Here is a 27,130-nt window from a genome sequence, read left to right on the forward strand (position 1 = left end):
AACAGGTAGAAATGATAGGAGGGTCACTAACATCCATGTGTCTGCTCAGTAAGAGTGTCCAGTGTCCCCTTTATTTTTTGAGCAGTATATATATATATATATATATATATACATATATATATACACACTGTATTTATATATATATATATATATATATATATATATACATATACAGCTCTGGCAAACATTAAGAGACCACTTCCAAATGTTCAGTTTGTCTGATTTTTCTCTTTATAGGTATATTTTTGAGTATAATGTAAATTGTTCTTTTAGTCTACAAACTTCTGACAACATGTCGCCGAATTTCCAAGCAATACATTTTTTTTTCTGAAAAGGAGGAATTGTCAAAATTTAAAAAAAAACCCAGTGCTTTCAGATCTCAAATAATGCAAAGAAAACAAGTTCATAATCATTTAGAAACAACAATACTAATGTTTTAACTTAGGAAGAGTTCAGAAATCAATATTTTGTGAAAACCATGATTTTTAAAAACAGCTTTCCTGCATCTTGGCATGCTTTCCACCAGTCTTTCACACTGCTTCTGTTGCAAATATTTAATCAGGTCTTCTTTGATTGCTTGTGACTATCCATCATCCTCTTTATTACATTTCAGAGCTTTTCAATGGGGTTTAGGTCTGGAGAATGGGCAGCCCATGACAGGGTTTTGATGAGGTGGTCTCTTAATTTTTGCCACAGCTGTACATACAAAGATGCAGGACAAAATAAACAAGATGCGATTGGTGTCTTCAGGGGTAGGAAAGCGGCAGCCATTGTCCACCACCCTTACAGCTGCAAGCTATGACATAAATATCCGATTGATGGTGTCCTAGAGATGGGACCTACATTTCTGGCATATCCTGTCCTGAATGCACAGTTGTTTTTTGCAACCATAACCATTTCAACATTCAGAATCGGGGTAGATGTATTCCGAGAGGTAGGAACTGCATTGTTCAGGCATTTATGTGGGTATGCCATAAATGTCTAAAATGAGATTAAGCTGCCCAGTGAAGAAGGTAAAAAGCAACAGATATTATTACACCTCTGCGGCACCTGGAATTGCTATGCAAGCAATACAATGAATGCATAAAAATGGCCACATATGGACATATGTTGTTCACTTTTTATCTATTAGTATAAGATCAGACAAAGAGGCTGAGAAATTCCCGAAACAGAACAATATTGACTACGAAGTTCAAAGCAGGATAAAGTTAAAGGCAAGTTTAGGCACAATTTCCATTTATCTCCTTTAACAGAGCATTCCCCATGGTAACTGTATAAACATCATCATTATACTCCGTTCTGCCAGTAGTGTGCAAAATGACATGGCTGCAGTTAAAAAAGGACACCAAGAAATTGTGAAGTAAGAGCTCCAGAAGTGTATTAAAAGATATCCCTGCCTGAAATGTAATGTAATGTACAGTGCATTGTGTTTCCAATGACCTCATCCATAATTATACAATTCTAAGATTATATGCATAATTGCACATGGATCATCTCAGCTTTTATTGTGAAAGCACAGATTTACGTGCTTGGGGATTGAATCTCTTATCATGTGGCAGTCACATGGAGTTGAGAAAAAAGTCAGTAATCACTTCTAGAAGTGTCTGCGGGCTGATTTCATTGCATCATGTAACGTACAGTGTCATGTATTATTTTGTATTAATTAATACCAGATAATATTACATAGTCTTCTGATTCTATATTTACATCTGTTCTTTTTTTTATTGGATCAATTTATTGTAAGTAGTTTTAGTCAACATTTTTGGCACCTTTTGAAGTTTTTTTTATATAAAAGGCCAATAGCTGTAGAAATAAGTGGTTACAGTTGAATATTATAATAGCATGTCCCTATGCAAACAACAAAGACGTTGATCAGTCACAAATCATGATGTCATTAAAAAAAGATGTACATAACATGGACAGGATTAAAGGCACCGTTCCCTAATACGTGGTTGAACAACCTTTGGCAACAATGACAGCCTACAGCCTTTAAACATTTTTTTGCATGTGTGAGCTACTTGCACCTGTCTGTTGGTAGAATCTTGTTCTTTTCCACCATTATTTTATCAAGAAGTGTAATGTTCCTTTTTAGAATTTCGGATTTCAGCTCCCTCCAGAGATTTTTAATAAGATTGAGATTCCTTCTTAACCATCCTCGAGCACTTTTACATGTGTCCTTGGAGTAATTATCAGATCTTGTAATACAAGTAGTTAGAGTGCACTTTTCTTTATAGGATCCTTCAACATATTTCACTGTAGGTAAAATGTGCTTTTATTTAAAGGGGTTATACAGGATTAGCAACTACCTGCCTGTTATACCCAGCACTGACTCATAGCAGTCATTGACTGCTCCTGCCAGCAATTCAGCTGCTCCACGTCAACAAAGCAGCTGTTCTTCTTCCGGACTGCTCCATCAACAGTTCATGTCTGCCGACATCATGCTGATTGACAGCAGGCCTTCTTCAGTTATGCAGCGGGAAGCTCGCTGTCAATCAGCATGACATTGGCAGGCACGCTCATCAACAGAGCAGAGCAAAAGAGAAGTTGCTGCTCTGTTGACATGACATCAGTGGAAGCCAAAGAATGCACAGCAGGAGCAGTCTGTGACCAGGTAGAATAGGCAGGTAGTTAGCAAAAAAAAAAAATCTAAGCCTTAGCCTCCTATATATTCAGACATAGCTTGGGGGAGCATTTATGCAGGGGGCATTTATGTACATGTAATCGAAGTACATGTATCAAAGTACGAGGCAGTTATAACATGGCAGTTAGACAGGGCAGGAGACAGGTAAGACATTTATATACATCTACTCCCTGTACATTTGGAGTACAACAAATATATACCATATGCATTTGTGTAATTTATATCCTGGCCGCTGCATTCACACACATCCACCGCCCTAGCATTAACGCTCTACACTCCATCCATATCGGCCCCTCGCTCCTTTCTTCTCCTATGTATAGCACTCACGCTCTTTTCACATTGTTAAATTGCACAGATCCAGTCAGTCCCACCATTCAACATAAGAGATGCTCTCACAAATCACTTAACCATCTGCTCACTCTTTCTATCCTCCTTCTCCTAGTCGCAGGAGACATTGCTCCCAACCCTGGTCCCTCATGTTATAGAAAGTCAAACCCCCCAACTGCTACACTCAGAAACCCCTCTAATCTTATTAATATTCCCTGCATGCCATCTGTCTCTCTTAATTGTGCACTTTGGAATTCTCGCTCAGTGTGTAACAAACTTTCCTTCATTCACGACTTTTTCCTTTCTAATTCTCTTAACCTTCTGGCTCTTACTGAAACCTGGATCCAGCAGTCAGACACTACCGCTGCTGCTGCTCTTTCATATGGGGGACTACACTTCTCTTATACCCCAAGATCAGACAGTAGAGCAGGTGGAGGCGTTGGTCTGCTCCTATCACCAAAGCGTACCTTTCAGGTTATCCCTCAACTACCATCACTAGTCTTCCCTTCTTTTGAGGTCCATGCCGTCAGACTCTACACCCCCTTCTCCATGCGAGTGGCGGTGGTGTATCGTCCTCCCAGCCCTTGTCAACAGTTCCTGGATCATTTTGCCACTTGGCTTACACATTTTCTCTCCTGTGATATCCCTACCCTCATCATGGGAGTTTTCAACATCCCCATTGCTCTTCCCCTCTTCCCATCTGCTACTCACCTTTTATCTCTAACCTCCTCGTTTGGCCTTTCGCAGCTTACTATTTCTCCAACGCATGAAGATGGAAACTCCCTCGACTTGGTATTCTCTCGGCTTTGTGCAGTGGATGATTTTGCAAACTCCCCTCTCCCGCTCTCTGACCACAATCTTCTTTCATTCTCTATCAAGAACTGCCAGGCTGCGCAGGTCACCCCCACTGTCCATACTTATAGAAACATACAGGCCATTAACACCCAGAAACTTATGAAGAACTTGCAGTCTTCATTGGCCCCTATCTCCTCCCGCTTAGGTCCAGATTCTGCATTGAAGCATTACAATGAAACACTTCAAAGTGCCCTGGATGAATTTGCACCCCCTATAAATAGAACACAACAACACAGACGGCGACAACCCTGGCACACCCTGCAAACACGTTTCCTGCAGCGGTGCTCCAGGTGCGCTGAATGTCTGTGGAGAAAATCCAATCTACACGAAGATTTCATCCATTATAAGTTTATGCTTAGAGCATACAACACTGCCCTTCACCTCTCCAAACAAACCTATTTCAACACCCTCATCACCTCACTGTCCAATAACCCAAAACATCTCTTTGACACTTTTCATTCTCTACTCAACGCAAGAGTACAGGCCCCAACCACGGAGCTCCGAGCTGATGATCTGGCCAATTACTTCAAAGAAAAAATTGACCAGATCTGACAGGAAATTATCTCCCAATCATCTCATACCATGCACTGTCCTCCCTCCCCCACTGCATCTAGCTCACTCTCTGCTTTTGAACCAGTCACAAAAGAAGAAGTAAGCAGGCTCCATGCATCTTCTCGCCCAACCACTTGCACCAGTGACCCATTTCCGTCACATCTCCTCCAGTCCCTTTCCCCTGCTGTCACCCCTCACCTAACTAAAATATTTAACCTCTCTCTCTCTTCTGGTATCTTTCCCTCCTCATTTAAGCATACCATCATACATCCACTACTTAAAAATCATCCCTCGACCAAAACTGTGCCGCTAACTATAGACCTGTCTCTAATCTTCCATTCATCTCTAAACTCCTGGAACGCCTGGTCCACTCCCATCTTATCCGCTCTGTCTTTGATAAATCTCTTCTCGATCCTCTCCAATCTGGTTTCCACTCTTTACACTCTACTGAAACTGCCCTCACTAAAGTCTCTAATGATCTACTAGCAGCTAAATCAAATGGTCATTACTCCATGCTAATTCTCTTGGATCTCTCTGCAGTATTCGACACTGTGATCATCAGCTCCTCCTCACTATGCTCTGTTCCATTGGCCTCAAGGACACCGTTCTCTCCTGGTTCTCCTCCTATCTCTCTGACCGCTCCTTTACTGTATCTTTTGCCGGTTCCTCCTCCTCTCACCTTCCCCTTACTGTTGGGGTTACTCAAGTATCGGTTCTAGGCCCCCTCCTCTTCTCCTTGTACACTGCCCCTATTGGTCAAACAATCAGTAGATTTGGTTTCCAGTACCATCTCTATGCTGATGACACCCAATTATACCCTTCTTCTCCTGACATCACGCCAGCCTTTCTAGAAAACACCGGCGATTGTCTAAACGCAGGGTCTAACATCATGGCCTCACTATATCTGAAACTTAACCCGTCAAAGACTGAACTCCTTGTGTTTCCTCCCTCTACTAATGTACCTATACCCGACATTGCCATTTCTGTGTGTGGTTCCACTATTACTCCCCTGCAACATGCCCGCTGTCTTGGGGTCATACTTGACTCCGAGCTTTCCTTTGCCCCCCACATTCGATCACTGGCTCGCTCTTGTCATCTGCACCTCAAAAGCATTTCTAGAATTCGACCTTTTCATACTTTTGACTCCGCAAAAACTCTTACTGTTTCTCTTATTCATTCTCGTCTCGACTATTGTAACTCTCTTCTAATCGGCCTTCCTCTTACCAAACTCTCCCCTCTCCAATCTGTCTTGAATGCTACAGCCAGGATCATATTCCTCACCAATCGTTACACCGATGCCTCTATCTTGTGCCAGTCATTACACTGGCTACCCATCCACTCCAGAATTCAGTATAAACTTATTACCCTCACCCACAGAGCCGTCCATGGCTCAGCACCACCCTACATCTCCTCCCTTGTTTCTGTATACCACCCTACCCACACCCTCCATTCTGCTGATGACCTGAGGTTAGCATCCTCTATAACCAGAACCTCCGGATATCTATCCTCTATAATCAGAACCTCAGGATATCTATAAACAGAAAGATAGTGAGGAAACACTTAGCTAACCTAAATGAATTCAAGTCTCCAGGTCCAGATGAATTACACCCCAGAGTACTGAAGGAGATAGCAGAAGAAATTTTTGAACCCCTCTCCATAATCTTTGAAAATTCTTGGAGAACAGGAGAAGTCCCAGAAGACTGGAGAAGAGCAAATGTTGTTCCTATCTTCAAAAAGGGGAAGAAGGTGGACCCAGGCAACTATAGGCCGGTGAGTCTGACTTCTATACCAGGAAAGATCTTTGAACAAATTATTAAACAACATGTATGTCAGTACCTGGATAAGAATGAAGTGATTAAACAAAGTCAGCATGGGTTTGTAACTAATAAGTCATGTCAGACTAACTTAATTTCCTTCTATGACGGAATCACTGATTGGGTGGATCAAGGAAATGCTGTAGATATAGTATATCTTGACTTCAGCAAAGCATTTGACAAAGTATCTCATACAATCCTTATTGAAAAAATGACTAAGTATGGAATGGACAAGGCAACTGTTTGGTGGATTCATAATTGGCTTAGTGATCGGACCCAAAGAGTGGTCGTAAATGGCTGCACATCAAGTTGGAAGAATGTCTCAAGTGGGGTACCACAGGGCTCTGTCCTGGGCCCTGTATTGTTCAACATGTTTATCAACGATTTAGATGATGGAATTGAGGGTAAACTGATTAAATTTGCTGATGACACAAAGCTAGGAGGGATAGCTGATACTAGAGAAGAGAGAGAGAGGATTCAAAAAGAAATAAACTGGAGAAGTGGGCAGCAACTAACACAATGGTTTTTAACAGGGAAAAATGCAAAGTACTACATCTGGGCAATAATAATGAAAAAAACATATACAGAATGGGAGGTATAGGCCTAAGCAACAGCACATGTGAAAAAGATTTGGGTATACTAATAGATCACAGACTGAATGAGTCAACAGTGTGATGCAGCAGCAAAAAAGGCAAATGCAATTCTAGGATGTATTAACAGAAGCATACAGTCTAGATCACGTGAAGTCATTATTTCCCTCTACTCCTCTTTGGTCAGACCTCATCTGGAATATTGTGTCCAGTTTTGGGCACCACATTTTAAAAAAGACATCAACAAACTGGAGCAAGTTCAGAAAAGAGCAACCAGAACGGTGACCGGTCTGCAAACCCTGTCTTATGAGGAATGGTTGCAGGATTTGGGATTGTTTAGTTTGCAAAAGCGAAGACTGAGAGGAGACTTAATAGCTGTCTACAAATATCTAAAGGGCTGTCACATTGTAGAAGGATCAACTTTATTCTCATTTGCACAAGGAAAGACTAGAAGCAATGGGATGAAACTGAATGGGAGGAGACACAGATTAGATGTTAGAAAAAACTTTTGGACAGTTAGAGTGATCAATGAGTGGAACAAGCTGCCATGAGAAGTGGTGAGTTCTCCTTCAATGGAAGTCTTCAAACAGAGGCTGGACAGACATCTGACTGGGATGATTTAGCGAATCCTGCTTTGAGCAGGGGGTTGGACCAGATGGCCCAGGAGGTCCCTTCCAACTCTATGATTCTATGATTCCCACTTCTGTCTCCAAGACTTTACACGTGCTGCGCCAATTCTTTGGAATGAACTTCCCAGGTCAATACGATTAGTCCCCAATCCCCACAATTTTAAGCGTGCCCTGAAACCGCATTTATTCAGACTGGCCTATCACCTAAACACATTAACCTCATCTATCCCTGGGTGACACAGTCAAAAGTTTTACTATAACCAGGTTCCTCGCATCATGTTCCCACATGCTTTATGCATCCATTAGCCCTCTGTGTCTGTACTGTTACACACTTAACATTATGGCTGCTCCATACAATCAGGGCAACTGTTACCACCCACCTTTTGTGTCTACCTCTTTCCTCATAGATTGTAAGCTTGCGAGCAGGGCCCTCATTCCTCTTGGTATCTGTTATGATCTATGTGATTATTGTTATGCTGTAATGTCTATCGTCTGTACAAGTCCCCTCTGAAATGTAAAGTGCTGAAGAATATGTCGGCGCTATAGAAATAAAATTTATTATTATTATTATTACCTGTCTGTTAATTCTTAGGTCCACAGTAGAAAATTAATATAGTCCTCGATATCCCCTTTAAATGATTTATCTAAGCATTTATAAATATAACGCTTGTAAACATTGCCAAGCGGTTCTTATTTCACCTGTCCTAGAACATTGTCCCAAAGGATTAAGGTTTGTCTTCCTAACTTTTGACAAAGTTCAGTCCTTTTTTTTTTATACTTTTCATTATCACCTTCAGGAGTGCCCATTGACCTTAAATGTTGGGCGGTCCACTCCTACTCTGCAGTGACATTCTAAAATGTCACTGCATAGGAGCTCAGCTACACACAATCATGTAGCTGTGGGAGTAGAGACCCAGCTGTCAGAGACAGCCGGAGTCCTCATAGCGCAACGCATGTGGCATGATGACATCACTATGTCGCTCCACACGCGCTTTGGACTGTGTAAACATGAGCTGTACTACCGATAGCATGATATGTATGGAGACAGAGCAATGTTAATGATCATTCTACATCCATTGTTCTTTGTTGGCCTATTTAAGAAGGCCAGTAAACAAGCACCAAAGGGCTTGTATATAACCAAATGCCGCTTGTTTAATAACCTGAAATCATGTTGCACCCTAAAAGTTTCTGTGTGATAGTACAAATATGTTAGCATCTAGGGCTTCACTTTTACTTTTTGCTCTGGAATACACTTTATCTAAAACTGGCCCTGCACACATCAGTCATGTGATCGCTATGTATAGGGAAAGCACAGGAGCTTCGGGGTCATAGGAAACCCACAAATGGCCCCAATTAAACTTCCCTTTAATTGGGTCAAATATACCAGCTCCAGTTATAAGCAAAGTAAAATAAAAATATAAAAAAATTATAATTAAATGTCCCCCATGGGTCTTTTATGACCTTACAAGGGACACACTGTGTAAGATAAGTGAAAAATTAATACATAGAAAAATAACAGTCAAAAAAATAAATAAATAATATAAAAATGCCTCTGTCAATCCAAATTGCTGTTATTTGCCCCTCCCCCATAAAAAGGGGCCAATATATAAAAGTATATATTACAGAATGTGGAACTAATTTTAAAATGTCTTATACTATGGTCATAATAAAAAAAAATGGATTGGAAAAACAGACACTTTATTTTGCCACCAATATCATTCCATATTGGGAAAAAAAAATATAAAGAATATGACAGTGACATTAAGATGAAACCCTTCGTATCACAAGCAAGATGTAAAAATTACAGCTTTTTAACGGCATGTAGAAAAATGTGCCTGGTCAGGAATGGGAGGGATAAAATTAGCCAGGTCCTGGATTGGTTGAGCAGTGGGCTCCTCCTTGCTCTTGTTTTGTTCTATGTGTGTTGTATGGTACAGGTTGAGACCATCACTTCAGATGTCTCCAGTTCAGTCTGAAGTTCTTTAGATGGAGTTCTTGGTTTCTTTGTCACATTTAAAACCAACTTTCATGGGGTTCTCTCATCAATTTTCTTCTGTCCATTACATCCCGGATGGTTTTTGACTTTTCCGTGAGTAGGAAACGTCCTAATAACGTATGAATCTGGGCTGCCAAGGTCTTTGGAGATAGACTTGCACTGTTTAGATTGCTTGTGCTTGGTGATAATAGCAATTCTGGTCTGCTCAGAGCAGACATTTCTGTTGTCTTTGCCATTGTGAACAAGAAACAGGGAATAAAACTTTCACTTGTGTTTCTGTTTTTTCCTCCTCTTCTTCCAATATCTGGCTTTGTCATTTCATGTTTTATTTTTCTGTTGGACGAGTTGTAGTTTTCAATGACATCACTCACTTTAGCATATAATTTACTGAAAATCTGAAAAATTGAAAAAAAAAGTGTGGTGGAACCCTGAGAAAATGGAATTCTAGCATAGATTTTTGTATTTCATTTTATGACAATCATTGTGCAATAAACATGTCCTGAAAATGAGATTATTCAGATCGATACGATGATACCGAACTTATCTATTTCTGTTATATTTAAGAGGTTACAAAAAAAGTAGAGCTTTGTAAAAAAAACCAAATAGGTTTGTCGACATTTCTGAGACTCGTAACATTTTTACTTTCATGTCGATGCAGCTGTTTGAGGGCTTACCTTTTACATGGCAATCTGTAATTTTTATTGGTAACATTTTCAGGAAAACATGATGTTTTGGTATCTTTTTACTGCATTTTTGTGAGAGGTGCGGTAAACCAAAAAACAGCAATTCTGGCATTTTGATTTTTTTTTTTCCTTTACATTTACCGTATCAGTTAATTAATTTTATGCTTTAATAGATTTAATTTGTAAATATCTAGCCAAGCCAAATATGAATATTATTTTTTATTTATTTCTTTTGGCATTTAGGGAAACAGTGTGAGTCAAACTTTTTTTGTTTTGAAATTTTTTAAAAATTTTTTTTCAAGTATTTATTCATTTTTGCTGTTTTTTTAAGTTCCCCTGGGAAATTCAATCTGTGATTGTCTGATCTTTTGTACTATTCAGTATTCAGGCATTGCAGTATATAATGCAACTGGGCTTCATTGACATACAAAGATGGTGACCACAGGGGGGTTCAATAGGCCTTTGGCTGCCATGGTCACACATGGACATCAGAAAATACCTTTGTCCCCAATTGCAACACTTAAATGCTGCTGTTAGAGATGGGTGCTAGCTGAATAATGCACTCACTGTTTATGGTGCAGGCTCACTTTCTGAGCCTGCCCCATATTCTTTCCGCTGACGTGCACCATACTTGTACTTTTTATGTTGGGAAGGGGTTTTCTAGTCAGGATATATTGATTATGTATCCATTGGATAGGGCATCAATATCAACTCGGTGGTGTCCGGTATCCAGCACACTCACCCATCAGCTGTTACAAGCTCCAGCTGCTGCCTGATGTAAACAGATGGAACAGCACTGCACAGCACTGCACAGTGGAGCTTTATTTACTGTGTAGCGGCCACTGTTGGGTACAGCAGAACATTTTATTTTTTATGGGGTTCAGCATGGGTCTATTAAATGTTATGGTGAACATATTTGCTTGATACAGATCTTAAATACAGAAGTATGCATGAGGAAGTCCAAATTAAAGAACGTTGTAAGGATGCAGTTAATTTTCATAATTTGTGACCACCCTTCCAATTGTACATGGTGAGTAAGTGCCAAAGAGATATATTTCTACATGTCACATATACTATACACGCTGATTAAGTAACACAAATGTTGCCTATGTTATTTCTGTACCAGCCTAGTTGATATCATTTGGAAACATCTTAAGTTACAAGACGATGAAATATACCTTGCTGGTTCTCAGTAAGATTGGACTTTAGGCGCTCTAGTTTGCATTGGCCTCTGGTAATACTAATAAGGTGCCAAAATGAACACGATTCAACTCTACCAAGTGGATCTGCTTAAAAGGAACTTTGTAGCTATGATTTACAATATTAATGAGCAGCTGAGTTTCAAGGTCAACAAGTGTGTCCCTAAAATAGACCTCTCACTATCTGTAACTGCATCATCATGGCACTTGAATACATATCCAGTTATGATTATGAATGCTAAAGATTCAATTGATATATTATTCATATCCAATAGGAGGATTGAGGTCATCTCAGCACATGCTCAAGTATTTTTGTATTTTTTGAAATTGCATAGTCTTTTGACTTTTTTTTTATTTTTAATTATATTTTCTTGCACCTAAAAAACAGATGGCATATGTGGGCTCATTTATATATATGTATATACTTGGACGTGAAGAACCATTGGGTTTCTACATGGAGGATTTTTTAACCGTTAATACAATGAAAATACTTGAGCGTATCAGTAAATAGAGAAGGAAAACCAGAGGAATTTCTCATTCTCTGAAGCTTTTCTTCTCTCTGTCAAAAGACTATAGGCTGCTTTGTTTATGTCAGTCTATGTCCAATTTTCAGATTATAGACTGTCTATAGCTCGCTGAAGGAAAAGTTCCCCAGGCTGACTTGGTTTTAATGTGCAAATTAATTGGGGGGGAAAAAAAAAAGTTATTTCGCACAACAGTCACAAAGGAATCTACATTCCTGTGCTCTCCCCATATTATCCTTTACTTTCTATACAATCTTGTGGCCATCAGATCATTTCAAAGATATTCAGCCAAATTCATCAAGACTGGCATTTTGTAGACCTCTCATGATGGACTGTATGCTGCACCAAATTCGATATGAGGCGTGCACCTTAGGCCTGTTTCACACATCAGTTTTTTTGTGTCAGTTAAAATCCGCCAAAATGGCGGAAAGTGGATCCGTTGTTAACTGATGTGAACGGAAGCCACCGGACCGTTTTTTGACGGATCCGCCGAATGAAGAATTTTAAAGGAACCGCTGCCCGGGAAGGGGAGAGAGAGAGAATTTTTTCTGTCCGCCAGAAATGATTTCAGGGTTAAATTTCTGCCTGACTTCATTCCTCCGGGCATGCGCACTATAAAAGTGCGGATCCTGTAGCACAAAAAACGGTACATGGTCCGTCCAGGCATCTCGGCGGACGCAAAAAAAATTGACGGATCCGCAAAAAAACGGATCCAACAGATGGCCATCCGTCAAGATCCGCCGGTAATGCAAATCAATGGGGAAAAAAAGGGATCCGCCCAAAAAAATGTCGGATCCGTTTTTTTGCAAAAATGGCGGATTTTGACTGATGGTCAAAAACGGAAGTGTGAAAGAGGCCTTAGATTGTTGTGCGTCATTGCCAGAAATATTATTGCAGTCAGGGTCTGGAGCTAATTTCTAGCAAAATTTACACCACCTTAGAGGGGCTGTATCTTTTTTCTGTGACTTTTTGTATTGAAGAACTGAAATAAATTAACTTTTTGATGATATTCTAATTTTGTGAGCAGCACCTGTATCTTCTATCCAATAGTGTGTTGCTTTACCTGAGCTCGTTTACTTTGCACAAGAACTGATACTCTATGTAAAATGCGCTGAGACACTATGATTTTGTTGTAGCACACCTTGTTTGTTCCATTTAAGGTTGCTAAATACATAGATCTCGCTTTGGAAAATGCATATTTTCTGGTTAGTATTTACAGGCACATCTACATTTTTTTATATATAATCATCCAGCAGACAAGTTCTCATCATGTATTTACATGCTTGCAGGGTCAGCTCTTCATTTACTACCGATATTAACTCATTTTGTAAATAAAAATGTAATTCATCTTGAAAATGTAGCGTAAGTCTGACATCTATCATCAAGGAGTTTATTTTTAATTTATGCCTTAAAATACACATTAATTTGCGTGTTAGAATGTATAAGAAAGAAATAACAATACACTTCCGTTTTACAATATTTATGCTTAGCTAGATGAACTGTACATGTGGCAAGGCTTTTCTAGTAATATGAAGGGATCATCTTTCTTAAAAATCACTCTTTCAACTTCAGCCATTTCCTATGTTTTTGTATTTACATTAGAAGATTATTTTTCTCCACTGTCAGTGTACATTGATAGGATTACAGCATCAAAGGAAATGTCTTTTTTCCTTTCCCACTCTATACTACTGAAAGAAAGGGGTAGCTCTAGTCTCTAATGTAATTTACAAGCAAACAGAATGGAGAGTATGCTTTCATTTTTAGCAATTGAATCACACAGTAAATATTTATGTATCCTTTGGGTGATTCTAATGCCCATGTATCAAAAAAAGTGCAACAGTTATTTGCCTAAGTGCTCTTCTGCATTTAGTAAGTTGTCTGTGAGTAAATATGGATCTCCGGATAATTCATCAAAACAACATTATTGATTTAGGTGGTAGAATTTGTAAGTTTGCAATCCATTTAGATGGAATGCAAACATGGCATTGGAAGTAACCCTTCATTTACCAGTAATAAATGAGGGTCAAGAAAGACAATCTATAGTCAGGTTGAGTTTGCACATTGCACAGAAACAAGCTTCAAAACTTTGTCAGAAATTGCAAAAGTAATTCCAAATACATATAATGCGATCCAGTGTTTTAAGGGGGCGTCACACATAGCGATATAGCTAGCAATATCGCTAAAGCGTCACCGATTTTGTGACGCAGCAGTGATATTGCTAGCGATATCGCTATGTGTGATACTTACCTCCAACCGGCTCCCCCGCAGGCTGTCGCTGACCGCGCGAGAACGTCCTGGACCGTTTCTCGTCAGCCGCTTCCTGCTGGGCTTCCTGCTGGCGCCGACGAGCGACGCGTAGACGCGGGCGGGAGGACGTCCTCATCGCCGTGTCTGAAAGGTAAGTAACGACCGCCGACCGCTGCTGCATCGCTGGTGAGATCTGCCTGTTTGGCAGCTCACTAGCGACCATTTAGCGATGCACCAGCGATCCTGACCGGGTCGTATCGTGGTTGGGATCGCTGGTGCATCGCTAAATGTGACGGGACCCTAACTCCTTAGTGACCGAGCCAATTTTGACTTTAATGACCAAGCCAATTTTTACAATTTTGACCACTGTCACCTTACGTGATAATAACTCTCACTGATTCTGAGAATGTTTGTTTTTTTGTGATATGTTGTGCTTCCTGATAGTGATAACATTTCTTTGGTATGACTTGTGTCTATTTATGAAAGAAACTAAAAGTTGGCAAAAATTTAGAAAATGTTGCAATTTTCAAACTTTTAGTTTTTGTGCCCTTAATTCAGAGAGTCATATCACGCAAAATTGTTAATAAACAACATTTACCTCATGTCTACTTTACATCATCACAATTTTTTAAACTTTTTTTTGTTAGAAAGTTAGAAGAGTTAAAAGTTGACCAGCAATTTCTCATTTTTCCAACAAAATTTACAAAACCATTTTTTTAGTCACTTTGAGGGGTATATTGTATATGACAGAAAGTACCCAAAAGTGAAACCATTATAAAACCAAAACCCTCAAGGTGTTCAAAACCTCATTCAAGAGTTTATTAACCCTTCATTTGCTTCACAAAAACTGAAGCAATCTAATTTTTTTTCACAAAAAATTTACTGTAGACCCAAACTTTTTTATTTTCACAGGGTAACAAGAAAAAAATGGACCTCAAAATGTGTTGTGCAATTCCTCCTGAGTATACCAATACCCCATATGTGGGGGAAAACTACTGTTTATGCGCACTGCAGGTCCTGGAAGGAAAGGAACACGCTTGACATTTTGAACGCAAAATTGGCTGGAATTGAGAGCGGACAAGACTCCCCGAGATTTTCCGATGCTGAGGGGCACTATACCTTTGTTTCCCGTGCCATTAAAAAGCAGCGCTGAGGAATAAGTACCCTTAACTACTGCCATTAAAAGGAGGCATATCGATGGTCATAAAGGGGTTAAACAAAATGTGTATATTGTGGTGTAGTGACCACTGTGTCCGCTAGGGGGCACTGTGCGGATGTCCCAGGACAAGAGTATAAGCATTTCCAGTGTCCTGATAGGTGTAGGATACTGAATGACCGTTATGTATCCCAAGGTGGGTGGCCTTGAGATGGAGACATATGTGTTTGTGGATCGTCAGTGATACTGCTGAGGTGCTGTTTCAATGTGTCAGGGATCAGCTACCTACAAATTCACCCAGGTGTGTGGTTAAGAATGCTATTGTAAAATGTGTATTAGTGGTTCAATGACCTGTGATGAAGTCATAGCCATGTGACCCGGTGGGCGTGGCTACGGACCATATAAGGTGGCTAGGGTAGGTCACATGAGGTTAATGCTGGGACCTGGTTGGTCCGTTTTGTAAGGTCCCGTCTGAGAGAGATGGGGCTGTCTTCCTGACAGCAAGGAGCGCTGTGTTGAATGGCTGCACGTGCCTGATGATTCCCTGGAGGGAATGGACATCTGCAGCATGATGAAGGAACTATGAGGAAACCCTGACATGGGTGAGATAACTGAGGCTGAAGAGCCTGTGTTTGCATAATCTGTGTGACCACAGGGATCACAGAGCCGAACTCTGTCATGGACGCTATGCTGATGTGATGACGTTTATGTTGCTGCTGTGGGTTTATGATGCTAAATAAACCGCATGGACTATGATTGTTTAAGGAAAACCCGTGCCGAATCTGGTTTTGTGGCGGCTAAGCAAGTATCCCCTATTTGAATAACAGCACTACCTTACAATATGTATACAAATTATAGTTTTTTTCAAACAGATTTTTTATTGTTTCTTTTTTTGTTAACAATAGAGAGAAAAACATTTATTTTTTACAAATTTCGGCTCAATCTTGAGCCATGGCAACTTGATGGATGAACAATCTGCAAGCCTAGATAACTCTATCATGGTCTTCTCCACTGTTATCTTGATGGTATCAAGCCATCAGGTAGATGGTCTTCCTGATTTGTTTGTTCGTATTGCCATCCATGGTTTTGATAACATCCTTCTCCAGCATCATATTTCAAAAGCATTGAGTCTTCTTCTGTCTTGTTTCTTCATTGTCCAGGTTTCACAACCGTGTGTGACCATAGAAAAGATAAAACATATGTACGAGATATGTTTTATTCCCCAGTGAAATGTTCATCGAATTGAAGACCTTGTCCAGTAACTTCATTGATGATTTGCCCATAGCTATGCTCCTATTGACTTCCGGTGTCGTCACTGCATCTTGAGTGTTGATCATCGATCCAAGTAAGTTGAAGTCTTTTACAACTTCCAGTTCATCACTGATCATCTCAATTGTGTCCCGGTTGTACCTGGCAGTAGTGTATGTCTTTGCCTTTTATGTGTTGAGTAGCAGTCCCATATTCGCGCTTTCCATCTTGACTCTCCTTAATAAGTCCTTAATTCCATCTATGCTTGTTGCTTTCAATGTTTTATCATTGGCGTATTTAAGATTGTTAGTAGTGTTGAGCGATACCACCCAATACTGAAAAATATTGGACCGGAATGGATCGGCCGATCTAAAAAAGTATCGGGTATCACCGATTCCGATCCCGGAAGTCCCATTCAAGACAATGGAACAGAAATATCGGAATTAAAAAAAAACCTTTTTTTCCCTGTAGGTTAATTCTACATGAAGAAAAACAACTAATAATAATGTAGAATGTATTGTGGGAGGTGTAGGAGACATTAAAGCCATAGAGGTTTAGCCCAATCAAATGGAATAGCAGTAATTTTTTTTTTTTTAATGACGTTCGTAGTTACAAAGATATTGACTATGTTAAAGCCTTTAATATTTTGTCAGATATGTATGTTTCACTACTTACATGCTCTTCACCTTTTTTACTTCTCCCACACTTTCTCCTTCATCATCCTCAGCAGCATCTTTTTCATCAACTTCTTCACCTTATTCATCTTCTTCACCTTATTCATCTTCTTCTTCTTCTTCTTCCAATTTTTTTTTTTACATTCTTCATATTCTTCTTATTCAACTATTATTCTTCTTCATATTCTACTTCTTCATCTTCTTCCTATTCTTCTTCATCATATTCTTATTTGTGTCAGGCATTCCTGTAGCTGTAATCTATAAAAGTTTGAAGATTACGCCTTCCGTTCAGTCTGTCACAAAAGATTTACAACAGGATTTGTCCGCGTTCAGTTTGGCCTGCAGCAGCAGACCTTTTCCAGGGGCACCACGAGGAGGAACGGACTCACCCCCATACACTGCTTAGTCTTCTTCTGCTTATAAATTAGATAATATCATTTGCTCAGATTTTTAGTCTTATGCTTAATGTTCTTCTGCTTTTGGTTTTTATGCTTCTTGTTCTTCTGTCTCTTGTTGTTCTGCATCTTGGTGGTTGTCTTCATGTTCTTTGTCCTCTTGGTCATCTTCTTCAGGGTCATCTTTTAGGTATTCTTCTGTGTGGTCTTCTGGGTCGTCGTCTTCAGGGTCATTGTCAGGGAGATCCAGAGTGAGAATCAAAAAACATTTCCACAAGCTTGAACTTGGAAAACTAGCAGAAGGTACAAGAAGGCTGAGGAACTGCTGAGGACCAGCTGACGGTGCTGGAGCCCGGAGGGGCAGCAGAAGGAACAAGAGCCAATGGCACAACTGTGGACCAGCTGACGGTGCTGGAACACGGTTACTAAGCAGGAGGTACCCGTGCTACAAAGCACTACCAAGGACCAGCAGACGTTGCTGGAACTCGGATACCAAGAAGGAGGCACCTAGGCCAAATGCTCTGCCGAGAACCAGCTGACGGTGCTGGAACCCGGATGGGTAGCAGAAGCTGCAAGAGCAAATGAAACTAGTGAGGACCACCTGACGGTGCGGGAACTCGGAGGGGCAGCAAAAGGATGAAGAGCCAATGGGACAACCGTGGACCAGCTGACGGTGCTGGAACACGGTTACTAAGCAGGAGGTACCGGTGCTACAAAGCACTACCAAGGACCAGCAGACGTTGCTGGTACTTGGATACCAAGAAGGAGGCACCTAGGCCCAAGGCTCTGCCGAGAACCAGCTGACGGTGCTGGAACCCGGATGGGTAGCAGAAGATACCCATAATTAACAAAGTTGCAAGGCCGTGAGCAGGACGCAGCTACCGAATCCCACAAGCAACAGGGGGTGCTTGTCCTATTGGCACTACGGAACCAGCCTTTAGTACCAGAACCCGCAGCCCACATAGGAAGCACCGAAACTGCAGGCACCATAGGCTCGGCTAACCCGACTGCAACACGACAGGACAACGTATTGGTGGCAAAGTGACGTTGACACTACCCAGAAACAGAAGGCGTGCTGGAACCAGGCTGGGCAGGAGGGAATACCCGTGCCAAAGACACTGCCGAGAACCAGCTGACGGTGCTGGAACCTGGATGGGTAGCAGAAGAAACAAGAGCCAATGGCACAACTGTGGACCAGCTGACGTGCTGAAACACGGTTTCAAAGCAGGAGGTAGCTGTGCTATAAAGCACTACCAAGAACCAGCAGACGTTGCTGGAACTCGGACACCGAGAAGGAGGCACTTCGGCCAAAGGCTCTGCCGAGAAACAGCTGACGGTGCTGGAACCCGGCTGGGCAGGAGGGAGTACCCGTGCCAAAGACACTGCCGAGAACCAGCTGACGGTGCTGGAACCCGGATGGGTAGCAGAAGGAACAAGAGCCAATGGCACAACAGTGGACCAGCTGACGGTGCTGGATCACGGTTTCTAAGGAGGAGGTACCTGTGATTTAAAGCACTACCAAGAACCAGCAGACGTTGCTGGAACTCGGACACCGAGAAGGAGGCACCTCGGCCAAAGGCTCTGCCGAGAAACAGCTGACGGTGCTGGAACCCGGCTGGGCAGGAGGGAGTACCCGTGCCAAAGACACTGCCGAGAACCAGCTGACGGTGCTGGAACCCGGATGGGTAGCAGAAGGAACAAGAGCCAATGGCACAACAGTGGACCAGCTGACGGTGCTGGAACACAGTTTCTAAGCAGGAGATACCTGGGCTTTAAAGCACTACCAAGAACCAGCAGACGTTGCTGGAACTCGGACACCGAGAAGGAGGCACCTCGGCCAAAGGCTCTGCCGAGAAACAGCTGACGGTGCTGGAACCCGGCTGGGCAGGAGGGAGTACCCGTGCCAAAGACACTGCCGAGAACCAGCTGACAGTGCTGGAACCCGGATGGGTAGCAGAAGGTACCCATAATCAACAAAGTTGCAAGGCCGCGAGCAGGACGCAGTTACCGAATCCCACAGTCCTACAGGGAGTGCTTGTCCTATTGGCACTACAGGACCAGCCATTAGTACCAGAACCCGCAGCCCACATAGGAAGCACTGAAACTACAGGCACCATAGACTCGGCTAACCCGACCGCAACACGACAGGACAACGTATTGGTGGTAAAGTGACGTTGACACTACCCAGAAACAGCAGGCGTGCTGGAACCAGGCTGGGCAGGAGGGAGTACCCGTGCCAAAGACACTGCTGAGAACCAGCTGACGGTGCTGGAACTCGGATGGGTAGCAGAAGAAACAAGAGCCAATGGCACAACTGTGGACCAGCTGATGGTGCTGGAACACGGTTTCTAAGCAGGAGGTACCTGTGCTTTAAAGCACTACCAAGAAGCAGCAGACGTTGCTGGAACTCGGACACCGAGAAGGAGGCACCTCGGCCAAAGGCTCTGCCGAGAAACAGCTGACGGTGCTGGAACCCGGCTGGGCAGGAGGAAGTACCCGTGCCAAAGACACGGCCGAGAACCAGCTGACGGTGCTGGATCCCGGATGGGTAGCAGAAGGAACAAGAGCCAATGGCACAACTGTGGACCAGCTGATGGTGCTGGAACATGGTTTCTAAGCAGGAGGTACCTGTGCTTTAAAGCACTACCAAGAACCAGCAGACGTTGCTGGAACTCGAACACCGAGAAGGAGGCACCTAGGCCCAAGGCTCTGCCGAGAACCAGCTGACGGTGCTGGAACCCAGATGGGTAGCAGAAGGGACTCATAATCAATAAAGTTGGAAGGATGCAAGCAGGATGCAGTTACCGAATCCCACAGTCCAACAGGGGGTGCTTGTCCTATTGGCACTACGGAACCAGCCTTTAGTACCAGAACCCGCAACCCACATAGGAAGCACCGAAACTGCAGGCACCATAGACTCGGCTAACCCGACTGCAACACGACAGGACAACGTATCGGTGGCAAAGTGATTTTGACACTACCCGGAAACAGCAGGCATGCTGGAACCAGGCTGGGCAGGAGGGAGTACCCGTGCAGCAGGGGAACAGCTGGCGTTACTGAACCCCACTAACACAGGAGCTAGTGTGTTTTTCTCTGTGAAGACGGCACTTCTGAACACCAACTGGTGTTGTTGGAGCCCAGGATGAGGCATGGAGCAGGCTGAGGCCTGATGTTGTTGGCATGTGGAGGCAGCAGGAGACTTTGCCGTCTACACAGCAGGGGATCAGCTGGCATTACTGAACCCCACTAACACAGGAGCTAGTGTGTTTTTCTCTGTGAAGACGGCACTTCTGAACACCAACTGGCGTTGTTGGAGCCCAGGATTAGGCATGGAGCAGGCTGAGGCCTGATGTTTTGGGCATGTGGAGTCAGCAGGAGACATTGCCGTCTAAACAGCAGGGGAACAGCTGGCATTACTGAACCCCACTAACACAGGAGCTAGAGTGTTTTTCTCTGTGAAGACGGCACTTCTGAGCACCAACTGGCGTTGTTGGAGCCCAGGATGAGGCATGGAGCAGGTGGAGGCCAACTTGCAGCTGGTTTTATAGAGGTTGTAGACTACAACTGATTGTAACCGTGCTCCACTTAGGCCTCTGGCTCCACTGTCTCTAGTATTTCCCCTGGCCTCCAACCCCGCCTGTTACAGCTCTGAAGTGTCGTCTGCGCAATCCACACTTGTTCCTGTGTTACTTGGGCTCAGTCACGTCAGTTGATTCCCTGATGTGTGTCCGGCAAGGTCTCCTGCTCTGTCCACATTCCCATTACTAGTAGTGTAAATGAGGACAGAGCAGAAGACCTTGCCGGACACACATCAGGGGATCAACTGACGGGACTGAGCCCCAGTAACACAGGAACAAGTGTGGATTGTGCTGACGCCACTTCAGAGCTGTAACTGGTGGGGTTGGAGGCCTAAGTGGAGCATGGTTAAAAATCAGTAGGAGTTTGAATGTGGATGGAGCAGGAGACTTGCCGTCCACACAGCAGGGGAGCAGCTGGCGTTACTGAACCCCACTAACACAGGAGCTAGTGTGTTTTTCTCTGTGCAGACGACACATCTGAGCGACAACTGGCTGTGTTGAAGCCCAGGGATTATAGTTCAGGTGGTAGAAACATGAACACAACATGAGACCTGGATACAGTTGCCAACCAATTATTTAGTCGGTAAGAGGACTGGCAAATTCTGGAGAGATCCAGGCCTTGTTCATTTTCAGAAAAGTAAGCCGGTCGACGCTATCAGAAGATAGTCGCGTGCAACGGTCTGTTAGTACACCACCTGCGGCACTAAAGACGCGTTCCGATAATACACTGGCAGCAGGGCAAGCCAGCACCTCCAATGTATACTGGCTAAGCTCTGGCCATGTATCCAGCTTAGAGACACAAAACTTGAAGGGGGAAGAGCCATCTGGGAGTACACTGACAGGGCAAGACATGTAGTCTGTCACCATCTGACGGAAACGTTGCCTCCTGCTGACTGGAGCCGTCTGTGATGGTGTAGACAATTGTGGCGGACACACAAAACTTTGCCACATTTGGGCCATAGTGGTCTTGCCTTGTGCTGAGGCGCTGCCTCTGCTCCCTCTTCGTGCCGAGTTTCCTCCACTGCCTCGACGCACAGAGCTGCTTTGTAAAGCACTAGCACCACTGCTGTCGGGTGGAATGGAAAACAAGATGGACTGCACCAGTGTGTCTTGGTACTCCCGCAGTTTACGCTCCCGGTTCAACGTTGGTATGAAGCTTTGTAAGTTGTCGCGGTAGCGAGGATCTAGGAGGGTGTACACTAGGGTGACCGCAAAAAATCGATGTCGGAATTTTGTCCGTCTGGACCCCACAAAACGATTCCCCTTTCCAGATATTGAGATAGCCAAAATTTGAGCTCGATCAAACGACGTTAACCCGTGCCGCTCGTCGCTCAAAGTTTGAAAAAATCCAAATTGAGGTATTTTAAGATTTAGGTATTTTGCATAGTCTGTTAGACTATAAAGAATGTGACAACAACATTGCAGAAATAGCCCTGACCATATTTTCGAACCATTTGTGGTATTTGAATGCAGAGTTGGTGGGATTATCGTTTTTTGATCCCACCATTACAGACAATGAAAAGTTGTTAATGGCTAATAAATTGCTCAGTAGCACAGATGAACCATCAGAGCACGCTAGGGTTGTAAATCCAAAAGTTAGGAAAGAAAAATTAAAAGAGGTAGGAAGTAACCGACTTTAACGACCTTCTGACAAAAGATGAAGAACAAAGCAATATGTCCTGCAAGTTGTAAGCAAATGCCGAGCATTATATTCTGACGTTTCAAAAACTACTTTAACAAAAGCTCTAGAATAGATAAGATAACTATGTAAAATTATCAACTCATGTAGGTTAGCGTGCTCTGATGGTTCATCTGTGCTACTGAGCAATTTATTAGCCATTAACAACTTTTCATTGTCTGTAATGGTGGGATCAAAAAACGATAATCCCACCAACTCTGCATTCAAATACCACAAATGGTTCGAAAATTTGGTCAGGGCTATTTCTGCAATGTTGTTGTCACATTCTTTATAGTCTAACAGACTATGCAAAATACCTAAATCTTAAAATACCTCAATTTGGATTTTTTCAAACTTTGAGCGACGAACGGCACGGGTTAACGTCGTTTGATCGAGCTGAAATTTTGGCTATCTCAATATCTGGAAAGGGGAATCGTTTTGTGGGGTCCAGACGAACAAGATTCCGACATTTTTTCCCCCCCATATGAGATCCGGTCACCATAGTGTACACCCAATAATCAGCCGTGTAGAGAATGTGGGCGATGCGGCGGTCGTTTCTCAGGCACTGCAGCATGAAATCAACCATGTGCTGCAGACTCCCAACTGCCAAAGAACCGCTGTCCCCTGCTTGAGGCGTGATCTCTGCCTGCTCTGCATCACCCCACCCTCGCTGTACATACTGACTAGAGCTTTGTGTACCTCCCTCCTCTGGAGAGATGTCTTCCTCAGGGGCGTATCTAGGGGGGGCATCTGGGGCATTTGCCCCGGGTGCAGCCGGCAGGGGGCGCAGCCCGGGCCGCCTAATGCAGCGGTCTGCAGTGTCCTCCCTGGTGGCTGCGTTCTGCCGCCCCCCTGGCCTGAGAGTCGGCGGTTCTCTGTGTCAGCTGTCAAGCTGACAGCTGGCGCAGAGAAGGTGCGCGTGCCGGCTCCCAGGGAACAATTGTACTGCAATTGCAGCTCTGACCGCCGGGCCAGAGCAACGTCAGCAGCGTGACATGTCATGTAATCACGCTGCTGACGTCACTCCCCGGTGCCCAGAGTGAACGCTCAGCGCTGGTGGTAAGTGTGCTCCAATGTGGAGCTGAAGAATCCACCAAAGATGGGGGGTGTTAATGTGTGGTGATGGGGGTTAATGAGTGGGGATGGGGTTAATGTGTAGTGGGGTTAATAAGTGGAGATGGGGATTAATGTGTGGGGGGGTTAAAGAGTGGGGATGGGGGTTAATGAGTGGGGGGGTTAATGAGTGGGGATGAGGTTAATGTGTAGTGGGGTTAATAAGTGGGGATGGGGGTTGCTGTGTGGGGGGTTAAAGAGTGGGGATGGGGGTTAATGTGTGGGGGGTTAATGAGTGGGGATGGGGGTTAATGTGTGGGGGGTTAATGAGTGGGGATGGGGGTTAATGTGTGTGGGGTTAATGAGTGGGGATGGGGGTTAATGTGTGGCGGGTTAATGACTGGGGGGTTAATGTGTGGGGGGTTAATGAGTGGGGATGGGGGTTAATGTGTGGGGGGGTTAATGAGTGGGGATGGGGGTTATTGAGTGGGGGGTTAATGAGTGGGGATGGGGGTTATTGAGTGGGGATGGAATTAATGTGTGGAGGGTTAATGAGTGGGGACAGAATTAATATGTGGGGGGTTAATGAGTGGGGATGGGGGTTAATGTGTGGGGGATTTGGAGTGGGGGGTACATAATATGTTGGGGGATTTGAGAGTAGGGATGGGGGGGTTAATGAGTGGGTATGGAATTAATGAGTGGGGATGGGGGTTATTGTTTGGGGGGGTTAATGAGTAGGGATGGGGTTAATATGTGGGGGATTTGGAGTGGGGGGGTACATAATGTGTGTGGGGGATTTGGGAGTGGGGAAGGGGGTTATTTAATGTGTGGGGGATTTGGAGTGGGGATGGGGGTTAATGTGTGGGGGATTTGGAGTGGGGGTACATAATGTGTGGGGGGATTTGGGAGGGGGGATGGGGGGTTATTTAATGTGTGTGAGGGATTTGGAGTGTGGATGGGGGGTTACTTAATGTGTCTGAGGGATTTGGAGTGTGGATGGGGGGTTATTTAATGTGTGTGAGGGATTTGGAGTGGGGATGGGGGGATTTAATGTGTGTGGGGAGATTTGAGGACACAGAGTATGTATGAGGAAACAGTATGGGGGTTGGGTGCAGACAGTATGGGGAGCGAATGGGTTAATGTATATGGACACAGTATAGGGAGTCTGGGGTATGTGTGAGCAGACAGTATAGAGAGTGAGGGGGTAAATATATGATGAGACAGTATGGTGAACAGAGGGATGTTAGAGGAGGGAGGGGAATAGTGTGAGGCGACAGTATATTGCAGACATTTTTATTCAGGAGCATTATAATGACACTTCTATCTTTAAGGGGATCGTGTGGAGATTTGATGCAGAAGACCGGAGAAGATGGAAGTCTGCAGAGGCCGCTGTGGATGAGAAAACTCATCATGGGGTTTGGACAAGAAGAAGAAAAGGAGAACGACTCCAGAGACGTCATCTATAAGGTACCTGGATGTAAATGTTATTTGTGCTACTGACTTATTCTCATGTTTTTATTTGTTAGGAACATTAAAGGGGTTGTCCAGGCTTATGCTGAGTCTGCAGTCATTCTATGTGACTGCAGGCTTCTGAATTCTCACAGTGCTCACTGAACGCTGTCAGGATTCTCTCGTGCCGGTAATTTACATACATGCGGTCACATGCTGACTAGACGTGTGTGGCCTCACTCAATGAAAATGAACGGAGCGAGGCCGGGCACGTCTAGTCGGAAAGTGGCCAGAAGTATATAAATCACCTACTTGTGCTGACATGACTGTACATCGGCAAGGGAGAATCCTAAAAGTGTGCAGAGCATTCGTTGTGAGAATTCAGAAGCTGCAATGTCAGGATTCAGCTCTGCAGGTTCCAGTGTCATCACACGGACACTTCACTCATATGCGATTTTCATAGTTATGGTCCTGTGACAACGAGCTTCTCTTCCTGCTTTCAGTTTTTTACTGAACATTGAGAGCATTAGGGAGAGCAGCTCGTGGGTACATGGCTAAGTGTGCAAGTCGCATATGTACTTGGTGTGGGGGGGTGCCGAACCAAATTCTTGCCCCGGGTGCCAGGAAGCCTAGATACGCCTCTGGTCTTCCTCCTCCATCGACTCCTCCTCATCCTCCTCACAAAGTGTCCCCTGCCTAGGCCTTTGTGAGGAACCACGTAGCGCAGACTGTCCAGAAGCAGATGGCATTTGGGACTCCTCATCCTCCACCTCTTCCAAAACCTCATCCCTTAGTGCTTGCAGTGTTTTTTGAAGCAGGCAGATAAGGGGGACAGTCATGCTGACTAGTGCATCATCTGCACTCTCCATCCGCGTGGAATCATCAAAGGCACGCAAAACGAGGCAGATGTCCTTCATAGAGGCCCACTCAGTGGTGCTGAAGTGTGACCGGCGCACAGTGCGACTTGTTTGCGCCTGATGCAGCTGGTACTCCATGACTGCTGGCTTCTGCTTACACAACCGCTCCAACATATGTAATGTTGAATTCCACCTGGTGGGTAGGTCACATATGATGTGATATTCCGGAAGGCGTAATCGGCGCTGCAGAGCAGCAAGGCGTGATCTTGCTGTGCTGGAACGCCGCAAGTGAGCGCACTCTATGTAGATCTTGTGCAGCAGTGCATCAAGATCCGGATAGTCCCTCAGAAAGCTCTGCACGACCAAGTTCAGCACATGTGCCAGACATGGGATGTGAGTGAGGTTGCCTAGGCCAAGAGCTGCCACCAGATTTCGGCCATTGTCACACACTACCAAGCCCGGCTGGAGATTCGCTGGCACAAACCACACATCGCTCTCCTGCTTGATGGCATTCCAGAGCTCCTGCGCTGTGTGGCTTCGATTCCCCAAAGAAATTAATTTGAGTATGGCCTGTTGACGTTTGGCCACGGCTGTGCTCATATCGGTCATAACAGGCTCCTGCTGCGCTGTTTCTGAGGAATTTGAGTAGGAGGAGGAGTCTATGTGTACAGACTGGATTCCTGCAATCCGTGGAGTTGGCAGAACACGTACAGCGCCACTCTCCAGATCTGTACCCGGCTCCACAACATTGACCCAATGGGCAGCGAGGGAAAGGTATCGTCCCTGTCCATGGTTACTGGTCCACGCATCGGTGGTCAGGTGGACCTTGCTACTAACGGCGTTTAGTAGCGCATGTTTTATTTTTCCCTCCACATGTTTCTGCAGGGCAGGGATGGCTCGCCTGCTGAAATAAAAGCGGCTGGGCACGGTGTATTGTGGGACTGCCAATGTCATCAAGTCCCGGAAGGTGTCAGTCTCCACCAGC

The 27,130-nt window shown here is 44.0% G+C and overlaps 1 long non-coding RNA gene across 1 annotated transcript in view; it reads right to left on the bottom strand.

The window, feature by feature from the left end:
* Positions 1 to 8,988: 8,988 nt before the first annotated feature.
* The window catches only part of LOC141092797 (uncharacterized), a 46,355-nt gene continuing 28,213 nt past the window's right edge, over positions 8,989 to 27,130 (bottom strand). Inside the window, exon 3 of the long non-coding RNA XR_012232924.1 lies at positions 8,989 to 9,799. This is a non-coding gene — a long non-coding RNA (uncharacterized lncRNA). The remainder of the gene's footprint in view (positions 9,800 to 27,130) is intronic.

The sequence above is a fragment of the Dendrobates tinctorius genome, unplaced genomic scaffold (assembly GCF_039654945.1).
Source record: "Dendrobates tinctorius isolate UK_male_01 unplaced genomic scaffold, ASM3965494v1 ptg000060l, whole genome shotgun sequence".
NCBI lineage: Eukaryota > Metazoa > Chordata > Amphibia > Anura > Dendrobatidae > Dendrobates > Dendrobates tinctorius.